At 39.5% G+C, this 6,000-nt stretch overlaps 1 pseudogene; it reads left to right on the top strand.

Moving 5' to 3' along the window:
* Positions 1-4,706: 4,706 nt before the first annotated feature.
* Positions 4,707-5,303, top strand: LOC133768103 (ADP-ribosylation factor 1-like; annotated as a pseudogene).
* The last annotated feature ends 697 nt before the right edge of the window (positions 5,304-6,000 follow it).

The raw sequence follows: 6,000 nt of genomic DNA, 5'->3' as shown, positions 1-6,000 counted from the left end.
TTCCACAATGAAACTATATAGAAATAAATAAGAAAATCTGCAGTATAGTGTCACAGTACATTATTCATTCCCAGGAAATAATTATTAAACAATTTGAATTTTTTACTGTTTGTTGTAGATATTCAATTTTATTTTTTCCAAATGCACAGACTAGATAATGTTTCCAGAGTTGTAATATATGTCTAGGTTTAATTCTATAAAGAAAGTATAAAGAGGAGAGAGAAAAAGCAACTATGTGAGAATTCTGTAACATAAAAACAAGCTTCTTCCACAATGAAAGTACTCACATGGTTATCATTTCCCAGACAGATGTAAGTGTCTGGAAAATTGGGATGGATTGTCTCATTTTGCCTTTAAATCACCCCTCCACTGCCCATCCTGGGACATGGGTTTGAAGTGGAGCAAATGCTGCAAGGACAACCTTTTAATCCTCTGCTTCCTGCTCACACCAAGTCTGGAGGTTCTATGATGCTTGTTCGCCATGGCAGCAATGTTTTCCATGCTCCCTAGCCCTGTCCTGTATCTATGCTCAACTGAACAGTATCACCTTAGCTACCTGAAACTGCTGTCTTTTATCATTCTGAGTATGCACCTGCTTTTATCCCTAGCCCTCCCCCCCATTTTCATTTCATATCTATTCAACTGTCTTTCTGTAAAGAGAGAAAAACACCAATCAGTGATGCATCATACTTGTAGGGTTTGATTTCACCTAATCATGACATGACACAATTTACTCTTACAAACTGAAGGCAAAGTGCAGAGGCTCTCAATCTATTTCTCAATAATTCAGTACTTATAGGATGTGTAATTTTGAAAAATGTGAGGTTTAGGTAATGTTCTACCAACTGTATCTGAAAATAAACCCTGATTTATTATTTTTATAAAGATTTATTTATTTATTTGAGAGGCAGAGTTACAGACAGAGGTAGGGAGCAACAGAGAGAAAGATCTTCCATCCGCTAGTTCACTTCTCAGTTGGCCACAACAGCTGGAGCTGGGCAAATCTGAAACCAGGAGCCAGGAACTTCCATTAGGTTTCCCATGTGGGTGCAGGGGCCCAAGCACTTGTGCCATCTTCTACTGCTTTCCCAGGCCTTAGCAGATAGCTGGATTGGAAGAGAAGCTGCCACAACTAGAACCTGCGCCCTTATGTGCGGGGTCTTAGTCCACCCGTACAGGATGGACTGGGTCTGAGGAAAGGTAAGTACTCCGCTCGCCCGTTCCCCAGCCTCCTGTCCCAGAGACAGTCAGAGGCAGCGGGGAGCCAAGTCTAGTTGCAAGGACTCAGTCACCTTTTGCATAATAGTACCTTTTATAACACAAAACTGAAGAGTCATTGGGGAAGGGCTAAGGACCAACAAATCACTTAAAAAATCACCTTATGGGGGGATTTCTATAGGACTAACCCTATGTCTATACACTTGTTACTAGTTTTGTTACCTCCCCTGATGTTGTGCAGCCAATTAGTTTTAGTGGTAAACAACTTTGGATTCCTCCCATCTTACTTCCTCTGGGCACCATCTTACTTGGCTCCACGCGGCTCCGTTCCGCGCAGCTCAGGCGGGGGCACCCGGGGGCAGCTGCACATGTGGAGCCCCTGGGCCAGGCCTGGCTGTGCCATGGCTGTGCTCATGCCCCACACTTATGGGATGCCGGTGCTGCAGGAGGAGGCTTAGCACACCAATGCACAGCACTGGCAACTCTGATTTAAACTACTACAAAATGTATAACTCTGATGATTGTGTTCCTCAACAGAGTTACAATAGGGATATGGAAACTATATAGAAATAAATAAGAAAATCTGCAGTATAGTGTCACAGTACATTATGCATTCCAAGGAAATAATTATTAAACGATTTGAATTTTTTGCTGTTTGTTGGAGATATTCAATTTTATTTTTTCCAAATGCACAGACTGACTTAATCTCAAAGATGATATTTGTGCTAAAATATAAAATATATTTTAAAAATTAGCTTGATTTCTCTAAAGCTTTTACTGACAATATCATTAATAAAAGTTTAGTGTTATAGATAGAACAGTTGACTAAAAACACTGTAACTATTTTTTTTAAATTCTCTGGGTTATAATTCCTATAAGCTGCCCATGAATAATTGTATAATTGTCCAACTACCATTTTCATCATATTTTCTAAAATGTTATAAAATTTTTATTGAATGCTTTGATGAACTTAAGGGCATTATGTTGATCTGAAATATACAAAATCAGAGAAAACTGTGCTTAAGTTCCATGACATTTATTACCGTTAGTGTAATGTATATTATAATATTTAACTTTGCCAAAATTCCGATGCTTTTACCTGTAAATGGGAGTTGACTCTCAGCTGAGACTGTGATTTGCTCACATGACTATAAATGAGTAAAATGAATAAAATCATTTCAGCCCTAGGGTTTCAGAAGTCCTGAACAATTTAGGCATTATTATAGGGTCTGGTTTTCTAACTTAAACACTGTTTCTCTTTAATTATTAAGTTGATGGTTATGTCAAAACTTGAAAAGTGTTGAAATTTTATACCTGAACATAAATAAAACTGCCAAGAATTGTATAACTTCCTGTAGATTATTTTTCCTGTAAATGTTTTTGAAATATGCAATCTTACACATGTATTATCTATTTGAAATGAGTTTGCCACTATGTGTATCTCACTAATTAAAGATAGTTTCCCAGATACTAAAGCAAAAGGTCCATTATTTTTGCTCTTTTACCTATAGTTTACACATCAAAGAAAGGATAAAATCAATGTTACTGTTAGGATAGTACTTAATTCAATTTATATATCTTCAGACAAGTTAGCAAAGACCTCTGAAAGCTTTCTTCCTATTTCAGAAATGCATACCAATTTATCAGCTACTATCATTATGGAAAGAAAGTGAAATGAAGTGTTTGCTTTGTCTTATTTTTGCTGATGTTAAGTGTATATCATTATACTGATGCTTTCAAAGAGAAGACAATTTCTGTAACTATTGTAATTTGGATATAATCAATAAAAGGGATGCAAATAATTCACAATACTATCCCAGGGGGCAAAAGATAATTGAATATGTAAGAAAATGGACATGCATTTTTCTCTCTTCTGTAAAATTCCTTGGTCACCATGAGCTGCCCCATCCCAGGCCCAGCAGAGGGGCAGTGGTTATAGGCAAGGCTCAGCAGCAGTCTGACACAGCTGTTAGCACAGTGTCAACCTGTGTTGTCTCTTGGAGTGGAAGACCTTCCATCTGATCATGGTAAGCCAGTGTTTCATTTCTGGGCAGACATAGCCAGAGTATAGAAAATATGCTCTTCTACCTCATATGCAAACTCTGTGTAGATGTATAAGAGATATATTTGGAATATCACTCTCCAGAGCACTATGGGTACAGATTTCACAGATGTATAACACACATACACACTTGACTTGAACATGAATGCATTAAAATTAATGCACAATTTGAAATATGTGGACAATTTAAAATGTGATTTTACACAGGGTTAGATTCATTTTTCACAACAACCTACTGAGTTAACCAATATAATTATAACCAATGTGAAAAGTAAGTGTCAGATACCCAGGTTGTAAAGTTTAAATGAAAGAGAAGTGAAATTTGAACCCAAGTCAATTATTTCTATACCAAATACAGTGTATTAGATTTTCAGGCTTAATAAGGCTGTCCCATTGTTACTTGGCAGGCATTGAGCAAATTTGTAGGCATCAAGAACAAGCCATATGCACATAGGTTGAGTGTCATGTTGAGGCAGTCACTCATATATGGGAGGACAGTAGTGATGAGGACACTGATTCTTTTTTTAAAGATTAATTTTCTGGCCGGCGCTGTGGCTCAATAGGCTAATGCTCCGCCTGCGACGCCGGCACACTGGGTTCTAGTCCCAGTTGGGGCATCGGATTCTGTCCTGGTTACCCCTCTTCCGGGCCAGCTCTCTGCTGTGGCCTGGGGGTGCAGTGGAGGATGGCCCAGGTCCTTGGGCCCTGCACCCCATGGGAGACCAGGAGAAGCACCTGGCTCCTGCTGGATCAGCGTGGTTCGCCAGCTGCAGCACGCCGGCCGCGGTGGCCATTGGAGGGTGAACCAACGGCAAAGGAAGACCTTTCTCCCTGTCTTTCTCTCTCACCGGTCCACTCTGCTTGTCCAAAAAAAATAAATAAAAATAAAAAAGATCAATTTTCTTTATTAAAAAGAGGGAATGACAGAGAGATAAGGAGACACAAAGAAAGAGATATTCGTCTGCTGCTGTTTCACTCCCCAAATGGCCACAATATCTAGAGCTGAGCCCAAACCAGGAGTCAGGAATTCCATCCAGGTCTCCCACATGGGTGACAGGGGACCAGGTGTTTGCACCATGATCTGCTGCTCTACCATACAGGACACCAGTGTTGCAGGCAGTGACTTAACCTGCTGATCCTAGGGCACTGATTCTTATCTCCTTTGCTTAAAATCAAACACTAGAAAATGTAAAAGTTGTAGCGCTCCAGGATAATGTCCAAAATTACTTCTTCTAAAGCCTAGACACCCATTAAGTACATTACAATATGTTGCTAGGTGGTTGAAATTAGCAACCATATCTGACTTAGTACATCTAAATTACTTTAACATTTGGAGAGTCATCACCTTATGGGAGTGCAACCAATTCCTTGCTCCAAGCAACTAAGCAAGCTCTCTGTGGCTGTTGTAGCTTTCAATAGCCACAACATGGGAGATATCTTTGCAAATCTCTTCAACGGTGTTTGGCACAAAGGAAATGTTAATCTTTGTGATGGGCTGGGATTCTGTAGGGGAGAAGATTCTGTACAAACTCAGTGAAATCATGAACACCATTCCCCCCATGGGTTTCAATGTGGAAACTATTGAATACAAGAATATCAAAATTACCATGTGGGACATGGATGGCTAGGACATGTGGTACCACAATTTTCAAAACACCCAAGGCTTGGTCTTTATAGTGGACAGCAATGGCAAAGATTGTGTGGATTAGGTGCAGGAGGAGCTCATTATGATGCTGGTTGAAAATGAACTGTGAGATTCAGTCCTCCTGGTGTTTGCCAACAATCAGGACTTCCTGAGAGCCATGAACATGGCTAATATCAGAGATAAGAGGGGGTTTTTGATGCCAAAAGAATTGGTATGTTCAGGCTACCTGCCACCGGGGAAAATGGGTTCTAGGAAGGACTGGACTGGCTGTCCAATCAGCTCTGGAACCAGAAGTGGATGGGACACCCCAAACACACTTCCTCCTCTCTACCCTCTACTTCTCTCTTGTGTGCCAAGCATGGGACTCTGTGGTCATGAGTGCCATAACCTGTTTGTTGGCAACAGTGTGTGACACACCATTGCTGTCCCTAGGAAGATGCAGCCTGCAACCAGAATTTTATGTAATGTAAATAGTTTCCACTGAGCCATATTTTGGTACCCCCTGCAACATTTTTTACTGTTAAAGAAAATCAACTCACTGTTTAATGCTCAGGAGAGATTTAGACACATTGACATCTGGCCTCAAGGAGACTGTTGTTGTGTTAAATTAAGAGCTGGACACAATTCCAGGCATTAGGTCTGTAAGATCTTAAGATTATCTACAAATAACATATAACATAAAATCTTCAAGTCTACTGAACTTGTTTATCAATTCTTATGCCTTTTTTGACATGTTTAGGTTTTTCCATGTACAACATTATGTCTTCTGAAACATGGATAATTTTACTTCCTCTTTTCCAATTTTGATGCCCTTTCTTTCTTTCTGTTCCATAATTGTTCTTGCTAAAACTTCCAGTGCTATATTGAACAATAGTGGTGAAAGTAGACATGTTTGTCTTATTCCATATCTGAAGGGAAATGCTTTCATATTTTCCTCACTCCATATGACATCGGCTGTTGGTTTGTCATATATAGATTTTTTATTTTTTTATTTATTTTTTGACAGGCAGAGTTAGACAGTTAGAGAGAAAGAGAGACAGAGAGAGTTATAGACAGTGAGAGAGAGACAGAAAGA

Source organism: Lepus europaeus, chromosome 10, assembly GCF_033115175.1.
Source record: "Lepus europaeus isolate LE1 chromosome 10, mLepTim1.pri, whole genome shotgun sequence".
NCBI lineage: Eukaryota > Metazoa > Chordata > Mammalia > Lagomorpha > Leporidae > Lepus > Lepus europaeus.
This window is presented reverse-complemented; position numbering and strand designations above follow the sequence as displayed.